Source organism: Argiope bruennichi, chromosome 1 (genome assembly GCF_947563725.1).
Source record: "Argiope bruennichi chromosome 1, qqArgBrue1.1, whole genome shotgun sequence".
Lineage (NCBI taxonomy): Eukaryota > Metazoa > Arthropoda > Arachnida > Araneae > Araneidae > Argiope > Argiope bruennichi.
This window is the reverse complement of record NC_079151.1, coordinates 72,520,805-72,537,340: the sequence shown is the minus strand read 5'-3', so window position 1 is coordinate 72,537,340 and position 16,536 is coordinate 72,520,805. Positions and strand designations below refer to the sequence as shown.

Here is a 16,536-nt window from a genome sequence, read left to right as displayed (position 1 = left end):
CTAAAAGTCAAATTTTATAAATTTTTTAAAGTATTTTTTCTATGAAACACAACGAAACGAACGAACGTATTTTTTGAAACTGCAGGCTTTTAACGACGAAAGCAAAGCAAAAAAAAAAAAAAAAAAAGTGCAAAATGCAGTATTTGCATTTAAACGTTTATGTTATTTTTACTCATCATTTTTCTGAAAGCAAAACAAAAAAATCATTAAATACTTCTATTTTGATTAAATATAACAAAAAGTAAAAGATTTTTATTCAGAAGTAGAGTGGTAGATTTCCGATTCGGCAGCTTAGGCAGTTGCCTAGGGCTACAGCAGTCATATAGATTAAGAATATAGTTGTCAATTAAATTTCTAAAAAATACAAATTCTATAAATAATTAATTATATAATAATGTTATTCAGACTTTTTCAAATTCGATTGTGCAATTCCCATCTGTTTTCCTAAGTTCACAAAAATTAAATTGCAGATCTTACATGCACAGAGAATATATGCTTAAATAACATCTCGTACAAACGTAAGTTCCTCCCAGTTATGAGTCGTAATAAAGAAACAATTATAAAATAACAAATGAGAAAATAATAAATAAACAAATGACAAAATAAAAAATATGCGTTTCCATCAGTGCATTCAAATAAAAATTTATAAATAAATTTAATTAGATTACAAATCCTTAAAATGTTGTTAAATTGAAAAAGAGTTGAAATTTGAAACTAATTAAAAGAAGGACCCTCATAATATGTACGCCTAGGATAGCAAAATTCTTAACGAATACTAAAAGACTAGTTAAACAATTTCTTCAAAAAAATTCGCTTTATAACTAAACAATGTCTATCAAGCATCTTATTTTCAATAAAACGAAAATAATTTATATTCATTTTATACAAAGTTAAACATAAAAGCTTTAGATTATATAAATTTTTGTTTATTCCAGATTTATGATTTCAAATTATTTGTCCTGTCCAAATTCTGGAAGTTCAGTTTACTAATGCAATTTTTAAAAAGAATTTTTACTCTACAATTTTGGAACATAAAATTTTGACTTGGATAAGTCACATAGAAAATATCACATGTTTTCCAGAACTAAAATATGAAACATATTTAAATATTCCTAACTTTAATATCTTTAATCTCTATCCATCAACGCTTTCTATTGGCATATTATTTGTATTAATCTGAAATAATAATCATATTTATGAGTGCGGAGGTGAGATTATAACCGCTCTGTCATAGTTTTTAATTATTACAATTTTTATCTTATTTATTCACGTAAAAAATGATAAATAATAGTTCTGGAATTGCAATTTGTTATGTTAGTAATTGATCTAAAAAGTTTTCTCAGTATTTATTCAGAAAAAAAAATATGTAAAATTAAATATATTTTCAAAAAAAATAAAAAACTTTCGGAAATTCTTTAATCCAAAATTAATTCATTTTACTTGTTTAATGGAAAAATAGATATTTTTATATCCACAAACGAAAGAAAGTGTTAAAATATCGAAACGACGCCATTATAAATTGTGCACAAAGAAATGAATTAATAATATATATTTTAAAATTCAATATTTAAAAAAAAATATTTCTTTTTAAGAGTAATATTTCCACAAATAAAGAATACACCTGCTATTTCCATACTTTTTAAAATAATAAATATAAAAAAACGAATGAAAATTCCTCTGAGCATTGTTTATTTTATCAGAGACAGAAAAAAAAACATTTGCGTCATTTGTTTTACGTTACTGATAACTAGAGAGCGCCACGGGTCGAAACATAAAGTTTATTTTATGTGTAGTGATCGTGATCGAAGTTAAGAAAAATTACGATTTAAAATCTCTTAAGAATCGGCTGACATTTCAGAAGAAATCAGAATAAGACTATAATTGGTATTGGTCACATTCAGCTATAGTGTCTTTTAGCGTATACAAATTGTGAAAATTCAAATCCGTCTTAATACGCATTATTGCAATTTCACGTTATATTTGATGAAAAAAAAGTTAATCATTAAGTTATTACTTTAGACATCTACAAAATGTTTTTACTTACTATACTTTTTCAGCACCAGTGGAGTTGCTTTTATTTCATTCAACAGGTTCTCAACTTTCATAACACTACGCATTTGGTTAAGATGCCGTCTAAACTTTTTAACAATACTGGAAGTCACATGACCTTTGATAAATAACGGCTGAGGCACAGGAGATGCTTTTGGAGGAATGAAAAAAAAAAAAAAAAAAAAAAAATGAAGGCTCTGGCTTCGTAAATTGTTCACACAACGAGCAACATCCGTAATTGTATTCAGCCTTCGCACAGTCAGCTGAATAATACGTTTAGCGGATTCATGTTTATTTAGTGACCAAACTTTTCGTGAAATCCAGATACGTCATTCCAGACTCTGACTAATGTAACAAGAAAAGCAATATAAAGAAATGTGTAAACAAATGAAATGAAATACAATCGAGTATTTAAGGAAATTCTAAATAAAGTTATGAAAATGGGGGAAAAAACCTGAAGAATTCTGAAACTTTTTTATCCACTTCATTGACTTTAATGCATATCTTAAATAATGAAAGCTCTTCTGGTAAAATTTTTTGTTCATAAAGAGTACATTTAAAAAAAAATCACTTTTTTGTAAATATTGAAAAACACACTGTTTATAACATTTTCTGGGTTAGGAGATTTGCTTCATTTTCAGAGAATTTCTGTGAATGAGAAATCATAAAACGTTATAAAAAAGGAAAGAAAGTGAGAAAGTGGAAAACATTTTACACGCGCGCGCACACGCACGCACGCACGCACGCACACACACACACACACACACACACACACACACACACACACACACACACACACACACACACACACACACACGGTTTTAAAGACGACGGCCTGATCAGCATTTTGCTGAAATTGCTTTGACATGGCCGCTAACAATAAATATATGCTGGCTGCTAAATATGACATGAATATGACTAAATATGACATGGCTGCTAAAATAAATATATAAGCATTTGAAAGTTCAAATACTTATGCCTTTCATCCATCTACTCCCGAACCTGTCTCTTCTTAGTCAAAAGTTGAAACTTGCTGATCCATCAGACAGTTTAAACGACTTACCTATAAAAATTCTGATAGGTTCTGATTTTTATTGGAATAAACTTCCACTTTATACCATTTTTTTTCCTGCATTTTTATTTTTGACATTTTGCCGAATGCATTTAACATTGGCACAACAGGCATGAGTATAAATTCTGAAATGCGTAGAGAACAGCAGCAGATATTCAAAGGATAATATACAAATTCATTCTTCGAAATTAAAATTAAAATAAAACAACATGAAGAAAATGAATTTAAAAATAAAAATAACATTGTCTTAGCGTATTTTTAATAATGTGTGTGTGTGTGTGTTTTCATTTTCAGTTTAGTAATAAAATATTCAGTAATATTATAATATTATAATTATTAAAATTTAATGGCAAATAAATATGTTAAATTCAGTTTACTGAATAATGATTTTCAGTACGGTGTCAGAAAGCCACTGCCTTTCACTTTAAATGTTTCATGGCTTTCAAAAAAATTAAAACATGAAAATAGAAAGAATATGACTTAAAAAAAGAACGGGTTCAACTCTCAGACTATCAAATGAAGTGACGAATTTAATTTTAGAAATTAAATGATTCAATATTTTTTAATAATCCTATCTTTTAAGTTGTTTAGGCTATGAAATAATACCGATGTGTTAAACAATCAGTAATAATTTACAGAGTATCGACTTTAATAATGACCCAATAGATAATTTCCAAGCCTGTAGAGATATAATATATTTCTATTTAGAAAAACGTAAAGAATTATATTTTAAGTTATTCGTGGCAATATATGAGCTTCTAAAAATTTTGAAAAATAATTTTTATGCATTCTATTAGACATATTAATCATACTAAGCAAAATAGTTTTGTCACGCGAGTATTTTATCACGCGAGCAACCTACTTATCAAGCGATGAAATTCATTAATTCAAAAGAATAAAGTTTCGAGAAAACTCTTTTAAGACAGGTGATTATGTTAAAAAGTCGACTTTTTTGCGAATTTATGAATTTTTTTTAAAAATTTAATATTCTTAATGTTTGAACAGCTTTATAAAATTGTCAATTTTTGTTTCTATGCCTATTTTTCCGGAAGTTTCATAGATTTTTATATTTGCATTTATATACGATTTAATGTTATTTTATATTTTTAGATGCTATTTTCTTTGGTAGAATTTCTTACGTAAAATCTCATAAAATAAAATCGAATGTATATTTTTTCTTTCAAATGTATAACAATTTCTTAATATGTTTTACCGTTCCTGAATGAGAGAATAAGTAATCTATTCATTTAAAAATATTTTATAGCTATTTTAGTGCTTCAGAAAGTGAAAAAAAAAATGAAAATTTCTTCTTATTTATCACATGACCCACAATATTTAAAGAATGTATAGAAATACAACTTAGTTCAGGAACTACATAATATATTTCTTAAGCTATCTGCAAAATTTTATGTAAATCATTTGATAAACCTCTAAATTAAAAGGTTTTTGCATTATGCCTCTTTTGAAGCCCAAAATGTGCTATCTTTCCAGTTTAAAAAAAAAAAGAGAGACTCGCCACTTAATTCCTATATTTTGGTTTTATAGATATTTTTTCAATCTTTTTTATGCAAATATTCAAAAAATATAACTATTTTCGAATGTTTTTCAAAAAATTCATTCCGAATGTAGTCGCATGCTTTAAATGATTAAAAAAAAATTCTTCCTAAAGGAGGCCATTGAATTGGTTTAGCATAATGACATTTAAAGCTTTATAGCTCGAATAGTTTTAGTTGAAGAAATCTGGATCTTTTTTTTTTTGTTTTGTTTCTTATCTTAGTTTGCCAAGAATATTTTACTAAATATAGCTAATAGAAGTGATTATTAGATAACATTTAAGATGGTAATTTTTCAAAAGACCTTTTATTGATTCATATAACATAATATTATTTAAGGCATTTAGGCTTTTTTTTTTACAATTGGAAGTATAAATATTTCTATTAGTTAAGAATTTAAAACTATTAATTTTAACTATTGAATCATGATTAGAGTAGACACCTAATATATGCAGATATTTTTTTAAATCTTAAAACTAAACTGTTCCTTTAAAAATCATTTAAAAAATATGCATTATAAAAAATATATTTTTCTGGTAAAAACAATACAACCTAAGTGACTATTCATCATCCAGTTAGTCAATAAGCAAATATGCTCGTTACAGATAATATGAGTCATTCCTCAACGATTGTTTGCTTTAAAAACCGAGGAAATACCGGATTAAATTGAACATGAGTATAAGCTGTTGTCAGTTTTAATGAATTGTTAAAAGAATTAGGAAAATCGCGATTCTGACGCAGAAAAGAAGGAAAAACATTCCTGTTCACTTATTAATTCAACATCTGGAGGTCGTGTTCGCTTTCTGAATAGTAATATCATTGTTTTGTTTACATTTTCAAGTGAATTTTCTTTAAAGATGGAAAAAATGAAATAAAGAATGAAAAAAGATTCTCAGTAAAATATAAATTGTGTTTACATTTATTTCTTGAATTATCAGTAGAAGTGTTTACTGAAGTGTTTATTATTATCAGTTGAAGTGTTTATTATTAATGTTGAAGTGTTTATTATTATCAGTTGAAGTGTTTACTTTGTGAAAGTTCATTTGAACTTAAACTTATAAAACTTAATGTTATGGACAGATCAATTAATTAAACAAGCAGAATTAATTATGCCATCCCTCCATAGGTGAGATACAAAAATTCTGTGAGAATGAGCTCTAAAACAGTTGTCTTTTCATCGAAACTTTGGAATTTAAAAGAAAAAGGAAGATGTAATTCGTACATAAGTTTCTATAGATTAATTTAGTTTAGTTATATTAACGTCCCGTTGAAAAGCAACACTAGGGCTACTTTGGGACGGACCTCGTAATTTTGAACCGCGGTCAGATGACGAGGACGACACCTGAGCTGGCACCCCCCTCTCCACACCACACCACACAGTGGGAGGACGTTTGGCATGACGGATTTAACGTGCAATAGACCTCCTTACACGACGGTTCTTCGGTGGAATCGGGTCTCGAACCTAAAACCTTACGACCATACCACCAGGCCACCACGGCCTCCATAAGTTTCTATAGAATTAAAAGATTTTGAAAAATTTACTTTTAAGAAGGAAATATGGCTCTAACTTATTTGGTTTTTAAATATTTATAATATATGATTCTTAAAAATGTAGAATACTTAAAAAAAAAAACTCATTTAAAGAAATATTAGGCATACAAAAAGTGCCAGAACTTTTTAAATATTTTGCGAATGTAAATAAATCATGCCAATACCCATAAAACATACGAAGAGTGTTGTGTGAACTAGAACATGCCTCATTAGCTTCAAATACTTGCAGTGGATGCATATAGCACTTTATTAAAGTTATGCAAATATCAATATCATAGTAGCTGGGAAGGAAAAATCGTGAGTACAGTACACTCTCTAGTATCCGGCCTAATGTGGCGGAAGGGTAGACCGGATAACAAAAACGCCGAATTGGCCGGAATTCTATGAACATATTTCTTTGCCTACCAAAACCAAAAGACAAAGTTTTTTTTTTGCCAAACGTATTACGTAATACGTATTTTTCACTTCTTATTGAGTACTAAACCCTCCATTTATCTCAAGCCACGTAGCATGTGAACGCGGCCGCATAGAAGCAATTGCCGGTAAAATGTGCAGTTAATACAGAGAGCACTTAACTGGTATTTAATATACTACACTGCACGTTTTGAGAATTTATTAGAGACGAAGTAAGTTAAAGGATATAAATTGTTCACATTTTAACATAAATTCTGTAAAGCTTAACTTAAATGCAAGAAACATATTATCGCCAACGCAACGCCTTGCCTTCCTCATTTAAATACGATAAAAGAAAACTAGGTCATATAATAGCGAACCGGATATTCGGGAGTGTACCTGTACTTCATTAAAATAATCTTGTTACCTTCCTGATAACAAATGACCGCTGACAATATTATACTCCAATTCTTTCACCAACAGCTTATCTCCCTTTAGGTGTCTTTACCTTCTGGTGAAGAATTTTCTTAATGAGCTACGATTCACAAGTTCCGAAGAAGTGCATCATGAAGGGACGAAAGGAAAGGACGAGGGAAATTGAGGCTCGAAATCTGTTAATGGATTTTTGTATGATGATAGTTATTTCGAAAGAAAAACCAAATTAATAGGCTTTCACTGTATTCACTCTTCCGTTAAAATGTGTTATGTAACTTTTGAACTTAATAGTATTAATAAAACATTTATTCAAGTTCGAATTAAAAGTATTGTCATAAAAGACCCAAAACAGATCCAATATAATATAATCTACTTAAAACGAATATAATCTACTTAAACGAATAAAACGTTTAAATTGAAAGAGCACCGCTGCAATTTTTTTTTATCATCAAAGATTCTTGATATGAGAAATTATATACTTGATTCTCTTACAGTTAATTGATGCAATGACACTAAAACTAAATAGACTGAAAATTATCACCACCTCGTTAAGAAATTTTGACGATAATTAAATTTTTCTAAGCGAGAACTGAATAAGCACATTCATGTTGTACGATTTAGATACCCGGATCTTAAATTAAAGAGATGGAGCAATTTTAAAAATTAAATAGAATAATTGCAAAATTTCTTTCGAAGGAATTGAATTTTTATGAAAATTTCAAAATAAGGAGGTTAAAGAGAAGAGTTTGTGCCAGCAGAAATACAGTACACTCTCGAGAGTCCGGCCAAATGTGGCGGAAGGACTGGATGGATAACAAAACAGCCGGATAGGCCGGAGTTCTATGAACTCATTTTTTTCCCACCAATACCAGAAGACAAAGTTTTTATACCAAAGCTCACAGTTCTAATACTATTTTCTCGCTTCTTATTGAGTATTAAGCCCCCCTTTTATCTCAAGACACATAGAATGTGAACGCGGCCACGGCCCGATGAATCATAGAAGCATTTGCAGGCAGCTTGTCGGGTTAAAATAAAAGGCTCTGCACTGTTAGTTTATATATCTTTATACATTACACTCCACTTTTCAAAAATTTATTAGAGGAAAAAGTATGTTAAAAGATATAAACTGTTCACATTTTGACATACATTTTGATAATTGACATAAATTTTGTAAAGCTTAACTTAAATACAAGAAACATATTATTGCCAATGCAACGCCTTGCCTTCCTCATTTAAATACGATAAAAGAAAACTAGGTCGGATAGTAGCGAACCGGATACTCGGAAGTGTACTGTACTTCATTAAAATAATCCTGTTACCCTACTGATAAATAAAGGATTTCTCAAAATATTATACTCCAATTCTTTCACCACCAGCTTATTTCCCTTCATACTACAACCCCGCAGCGGGTGGCACCTCGAAATGTGAATGAGATGCTTCCGGCATGGTAGTTGGATTTCGCCACTCTGGAGGGTGCACGAAAAGGTGGGGGTCTGGCTCTTTCCATCGATGACGAGACGTACTTCCTGAGGGAAGGGTTGTACCATGGCCGGTGGTGGCTCTTTGGACTCAACCCCAATCCCCACCAGTGTTGCTGTTGCAGTGGTATGGTCATTCAGCATTTATTATCCGTATGTCTTTGGGCGGATCGGAGAGTCAGTCATATGACTTCCCTTCATACTACTCTACATTTTCGTGAAGTATTTTCTTAAGGAGCTACGATTCACAAGTTCCGATGAAGTGCATCGTGAAGGGACGAAAGGAGAGGATGAGTCATTGAATCTCGAAATTTGAAATTAGATCTTTGTACGATGATAGTTACTTCGAAAGAAACACCAAATTATTTATTTCTGTATTCGCTCTTCCGTAATAAAATGTGTTCCAGAACTTTTTGAACATAATAATATTAATAAAACATTTATTCAAATCTAAATTAAAAAATACCGTCATTAGATCCAAAACGAATCCAGTTTAATATAATGTACTTAAATCAAAATAGCACCATTACATTTTTTTTACCGTCGAAATTCTTGATATGAAAAATTACGTGTCTGATTCTCATCAATTAATCGCTGAAATTATACTTAAAATAAATAAACCTGAAAGTTACCATCAACTCGTTTAGACGTTTTGGCGCTAATTAGATTTTTATAAATGGGAAAATATGTGAACATATTCATGTTATACGATTTAAATACCCAGATCGTAGATCGAAGAGAAGACGTGACCAAGATCAATTGCAAAATTTCCATTGAAGGATTTTATTCTCAAAATAAGAACAAGAGCACAAATCAGAAAGGAGTTTAAAGAAAGAAAGGAGTTTGTGGCCAACAAAAATACTCAAAACAATTTATTGAAGTTAAAAATTAGCTGCATTTTTCCTTAATTTGCTTAGTTTTGCAATTCTTTTTTATTGCTTTTGAGAGAAATAGAAAGGATTCGTCTTATTAAGATAAAGTTTTATACTGTAGGTCTGCGTTTTAGAAGAAGTCAAGGCCGAAAGAAGATTAAAATGGATTCATTCATAATGTCTTTCAGTCGATTTTAAATACAGTTGAAATGAAATGATAGGTCTAGACGTCTTGAAGTGCAAATCAGACAGAAGTCAGTCGTAAAACTAAAAAAAGACATTGAATTATCTCTTGTCGCCTGAATAATCTTTTTACAAAAGCTATGGATTTGCAATACTGATTTTAGATTCTCATTCGTACCTGCTTCTCTCCTAATAATAAAATTGAATGTGCGCATATGGTGGTGCTCTATAGATCAGATAGTTTGATTTGGAGCTACCAAGTATGTTAGGAATATACTAGCTGACCTTGCAAACGTTGTTCTGCCATATAAATTATTTCTAGTGAATATTTTTGTTGTTAATTAAAAAATAATGAATGTATTGTAAGTGTGTGGGGATGGGATCTACGACAGAAAGAGGAATGGAGCGCTGTAGACAATGATTGTCGATAAAAACAAAAAAACACCAATCACTCATTTTCTCAATACTATGTGTTTCATTAATGCAACGAACATATACATTGTTTGATCTCTTAAAATTTAAAGGTAAAGTGAAAAAAGATATATATTTTTTTATCCTAAAGTATAAAAATGAAATTTAAAAAAATCAATATTCATTTCAAAGAGCAATTGAGTGTACGATATTTTTTGTCAATCCGTATTTAACCAACACAAATAAGCTCGATGGTTTGCCAATTCTAGAACATGTCACAGATAATTGTCCGTGTGAAAAACATAGCGTGCCCAAATCTAAGCAGCAAATAGACATCGTATGGCCTTGCGACTTATTGATTGTCACTCCGAAAGCCAATCTAATAGGAAATTGAACGCGTTTGAATTCAGTTGGCACGTCTGTGAGAATCATTGGAATTCGTGGCAACAAAACATTTTCGGCTCGTAATTTGCCATTCAAAATGATGTCTTCGATAACGTTTTTCATCCATTTTTTAATGACCAATCGCGTACCATTGCACCGCCGTGGTAGGTTCAAATTTTGAAGTAAAATAACCGGAGATCCAACTTTCAGTCGTAGAAGGTGTGGTAACATGCCTGGCAAATCCAGTGAGTTCAAAAACTCGGTTGGATAATTTACAACTTCGTTAGCATCGCAAACTGTATCGATCGATTTGCATGACACCAAGTCACCTGGAAACTACTGCTGTATCTTGAAGTTTAAATCATCGAAGTCCACATTTTTTGCTGCCAAAATGGCTCTTTCTGCCAGCCACATCGGGAAATATGTGGTCAATGAGAGCATTTTGTGAATCAACGATAAATTAGTAGGCAATTTTATGCATCCAGTATTTTCCTAGACAGCAACTTTTCCATAGCCGATATCTAACAATTGGCCCGAAAATGCCTCAGCAGATGGATCTTGTAGCATTTGGACGCGCATGTTTATTTTTAGCTGGATTTTTTCAACATTACGCCACAGTGGCAATGATTTCAAGCAAGCGTTGATCTGATCAGCGTACGTTGAACGTGGAATGACGGGATAGGGTCAACCTAATTACCTAGCGTTATGAAATATACTTTACGACCTTTCCTCATACCTACCAAATAGGCATAAAAAATTTCATAAAAATCGGTCGAGCCGTTTCGGAGGAGTACGAACACAAACACCGTGACACGAGATTTTTATATATTAGATGTTGAAGGTGAGCGTTCTTTTTTAAAATCTTACTTAGAATTAGAATTAATTAAAAATTAAGCGAGATGTTGACATTTTCTGAAAATATTATTATACAAAAATAATTTTTTCATTTATTTTAAATTAAATAGCTGTATTTTTAATTATAATAATTTGGAAAACTGAACTTTACAAAATATTTTTTTTTGGTAGAGCCATGGTTTTTTTTTTGAGAAAATATTTATGCAGGAATCACATACTGATTGCATATGAATATATTTAAATTTTAACTGCACATGAACAGGTCATTTAAATACAAAAAAAATATGAATGTACTTAGTTTAACATGCTTTTCGAAACAACCTCCTATATTGCAGTATTCATTTTACCGTTTACCGTTTACATATTACCGTTATCATTACTTATATTTTGGAATTTATACTCATAACACTTTTGCCCTGGTGAAGTCGAGTCCGAAATGACGCTAAATGACATTGTCAGCATGACAGCAGATAGAAGAAGGCTCTAATAGTTAGTTATAAAACTGGTTTTTTTAGTAAAATCCCGTTTATTCAGGCAAGGCATCTATATAGTTAAAAAGCAAAAATATTAAATATAAATGCATAAGTAAAAAAATAAAGCAAAAAGCTCGACCGGAACCCTCAAGACACGCGTCTTTCATGTTGTTCTGACCACTATACTGCACTGCACGCACTTCGAATTGGAAGTTAAATATACTTATTCTAATAGTTATTAATTTTTTTTGTGGAAAATTGCATTTTTTCAGGAAAGACACATATTTAAATAAAATTAAAAAGCAAAACTTATCTAAATTTAAAATTTCATCCAAAACTTTAGAGACGTTTCCGAGGTACACGAAATAAATTTTTATATATATATATATATATATATATATATATATATATATATATATATATATATATATATATATATATATATATATATATATATATATATATATATATATATATATACACACACACAAGAATTGCTCGTTTAAAATTATAAGATTTATTTGATTATGCAACAATTTCCTAAATTTTCGTAATTTTGTTGCACAATTTTTAATAATTTTTATTGTTGTAAAGGTATTGAAAATATTTTTATTGTTTATCAAACTTTTGATTACGGGGTTTTCTACCATTATTAAAAACTAAGGAAAAATGTTATGTTTATTATTTGCGATTGTTGTTATGTTCATTATTAAAAACCAAGATTGACAACGTGCTATTTGAAGCTGGGTTACACGCTCTATTATATATTTAATGAAATTATAAAATAACATGACTTTAATTTCTATCGCAGTTTATTGTTTGAATCTACTTTGTTGAGGAAGGCATTAAGATCATGTTATGGAAATTAGAGGTAAAAAAACAGTCAAAATTCCCGACGAAGAAGCTGGTCATCAAAAGCAGATACTTTCAAATAAATATGTAAAAAATGCAAAATACTATTAATATATACCCTACTTCAATCTATTTTTATATTAATACTAACCTCATATCTTTGTGATTTAGAAGTTCACGTAATGATCATCAACTGTTCAGAATCTCCATCTATGTCATCTAAATATAACTCAGAATTAAGTGATTTTTCCATGAGCAGTCGATACCTAACTTTAAAACGATAAAACAGATCTCAACGCAATAGAAAATATATTTAAAGTTTAATTTTGCTCCCAAAACAAACAAACAAATTAAAAAAACACTTAACACAACAAATACCGTACATTATAATATTGTTTCTAATGAGAACTATAAAATATTTTTAAAGAAGAGGAAAATGTGTTTATTGCTTTTTATCATGAAATGCTTCATTTAAATTCTACATCTGTTATCAGCAAATGCGAAGGTAATGATAGTTGTTTTTATTCCAAGGAGAAATTTTTTCGCTTACACCTAACTTCCAGATGGTTATGATTTTTTTTATCACGTGCCTTTAAAATTGCTCAATGATTATAAATCATTATCCATTTTATCTTTTTAATGAAACGATAAGGTAAATGTGATAAATTTTCATGATTTTGCCAAAAGTGTTGCAATTGATAGATCTTTCCCTTTTTGCATCATTATTTGTATCTGAATTTTACAAGTAAGAAATTTCACGTTTGGTTTAATATTATCAAAAATTGAAAGCAGACGAAGATAATTTCTAGCTTTCTCTGCTTAGTCAGCATGTAGAAAAAAGGCGAAGAAAATTCTTAATTTTATTATTAACTATCCGCCTTTGGCGACCAGATGGTCAGTCGGAGATATTAATTTTGTTTTGTTTCTATAAAATCTCTTATAATTAACTACATATCCAAGCTTCGGCAACAAACTATTTTTAAACGTCAAATTGTGATAGACATTAAAACTGTCTTGTTTTAATATAATGTATATGTTTGGTTCATTGTGTATACTAATATTTATAATAGAGACTAGTCCCATGACGTCATACCGTATCAAAAACGCAATTGTCCGGTACCTTTCTCTTCTAACTTTAATGGTAGGGTAGCTTTTTTATTCGTCGTGTAAACTACCAGATATTAAATAAAAATTTTCTTATTTCTTAAATAAAGGAAGAAAATCAAACGAATAAATATGTTATAAAAGAATGAAAATGTTTTGAATTTCAGTCAAAAATGCAATATATTCTTAGAAATTAGAGAAAAGATATATATATATTTTTTTGAAATTTCCAAAAATCAGAAATACTTAGTACCACTTTTTTTTTAAATTTTGAAATAGCGGACAAGTTATTTTTGTTCTATATTTTCAATCTATTATTTATATCTCGCAGTCTAATGAATAATTTTTAAAAAGTGCAGAATTTTAGCCCTTCTTTTATGGGTCTCAGTAATCACTATATCTCAAATGTGCATTTTGGAGATCACTACATCTAGAAAAATTGAATTTAATTTCTTTTCTGTGGGTCACTATGAGGTGGATAAAAATTGGTGCATCCACAAATAATGATAATAACTCAAAAGAAGAGTAAAAATTAGTTTTTAGTTTTTAAGACTCGTTTTGGGGCTATTAATTGTTTTATTATAAGGCGCAGTGGCATACTTTATATGTTTAAAAAATCAATTTACAGTTGATTAAGAAATATATTTCTCAGAAATCTAGAAATCATTTTAGTTTATTTTCTGTTTTGAAAATTTAGGAGAAACTTTTTGAATATAATTTCGGATGCCACACAATTTCACAATTTTGGGGAAAAAAACATTTTTTAAATTTAAAATGACGACGCGAAAGCTAAGAATTAATTCAATAAATATATTTAAATGAAGCCATCTAGTGGAAAATAAGCAATAATAATTTTACTTCGCGAAAGTAATTGTTTTAGTTTTTTTCTCTAGAGGGATTAAATTCTTTTGAACCCCATTTTATCAAATTATAAGTTAAAAGAACTTATTTTCAATTCGGTCATAAAAATTCCATTCCATATTTGCATAGTTTATAAAAATACAAATGCAGTATTCTATAAGAAAAAAATATCTTTGCGAAACGTTAACATTGAAAGAAAACTATATAATCTACAAAAGATTTTAAAGATATTTAAATACTTTTAGAAAAAAAAATCCAAGTGAATCAAATATAAAACCTCAAAATAAGTTTCTTGCTATAAAACTATAACAACAAAACAGTTTGTGATTCTTAAGTTGCATCAATATTCAAATAAATTTGGGAGCGAATTCTCACAGACCAAATAATGCGGGATCTTATTTCATTATTAGCTATATACATACTTCCAATAATAGGAAAAAGAACATTCATTTGTGTAATTAACTCATCTCCTATTTTAAACAAAAAGATTTTAGGGATATTTTCAAGATTAAAAAAAAACAAAATATCTACATCAACAATGAAAATATTGATAAGAATAACTGACAAAATACTGACATAAATAACGATGAAAAGCATAACTTATGTCTTGGCTGTGTGCTTGTGGAATATTTAAGAGAAATTTGAATAAAATGTACTCCTTATTGATTTGTGCGATATATCAGGCAACAGATTTTTTTTTCAGATAGTTACCAACATTTCTAAAATTTTTTTCACAATAATTCTATTTTAACCCTTTGCTCAACACCAGCACTGAAGCATAAGAAAATGTGGAAATCAGAGTTGGCCAAAAAATATCCATTGCAAAAATACTACTTTATTTCTAAAGCTTAAAGTAAACCAAAACAGTTTTAGTTCAAGGAGAGATCTACAATTGGACAATTAAAATTTTCCCAACAGAAGAAATAATTATCGTTCGCTTCTACGAAAAATATTACGTCAAATAAAAAGTCTAGATTATCAACAGAAGCAAAAGAGCATAACTGACATATTAATAAGAAATGTTTTAGAAAATTAACAAAAAGTTATTTTGAAAATATATCTTTGAAATAAGTCATATGGATTTTTATTTTTGGAAAATACATCTTCGAAATAAATCACATGAAGTTTTATTTTTGGAAAATATATCTTCGATATAAATCATCTGAAATTTTATTTATGGAAAATTTATCATCGAAATAAATCATATGAAGTTCTATTTTTAGAAAATATATGTTCGAAATAAATCATATGAAATTTTATTTTTGGAAAATACATCTGGAAAATTTATCATCAAAATAAATCATATGAAATTTTATTTTTGGAAAATATATGTTCGAAATAAATCATATGAAATTTTATTTTTGGAAAATATATGTTTTAAATAAATCATATGAAATTTTAGTTTTGGAAAATATGTTTTCGAAATAAACCATATGAAATTTTATTTTTGGAAAATATTTCTTCGCAAAAATCATATAAATTTTGTATTTGGAAAATATATCTTCGAAAATTTTTTATGAAATTTTATTTTTGGAAAATACATCTTCAATATAAATCATATGAAGGTTTAATACTTACTATGATCGGTTTTGCAATTTTTCTTCCTTCCTTTAATCGAAGTGGCAATCACATGCACAGATTAAAACGAACTATTCGCAAACCCTAAATAATTTGTTTATGGTTGCTTTATCAAAATTCTTTGATGTCGCAAAAAGTGTTATTTATTAAAATCTTATCAATTATTGATTAAATGATATCATTGACCTTCTGATAATCCAGAAAAGGAAAAAAGATCTCTCTTTTTTATAATGAAACATAGGCAAGAATTTCAACACAACAATTTACGCATTTTTAATCAGTATGGAAAACAACGTTGCATTTATCAGAGAATTTTAGATAAATGGTAGATATGAATGATTTTTAAAAAATATTATATTTTAAAGTAAAAAAAGAAAGTGTCTAACAATTATGTTGTCTGCAGATAACAAACGATATTTCACAACTTGATCA

General features: G+C 29.0%; 1 protein-coding gene across 2 annotated transcripts in view; it reads right to left on the bottom strand.

Moving 5' to 3' along the window:
• LOC129968494 (alkylglycerol monooxygenase-like) overlaps window positions 1–16,240 on the bottom strand; it is a 34,818-nt gene extending 18,578 nt beyond the window's left edge. Inside the window, exon 1 of one of the 2 annotated variants that reach the window (XM_056082444.1) lies at window positions 16,105–16,240. The gene's annotated coding sequence lies outside the window, so the exon portion shown is untranslated. Of the gene's footprint in view, window positions 1–2,044; window positions 2,201–16,104 lie in introns of those variants that run through there. The other variant, XM_056082436.1, reaches the window with a different exon arrangement.
• Between the last annotated feature and the right edge of the window lie 296 nt (window positions 16,241–16,536).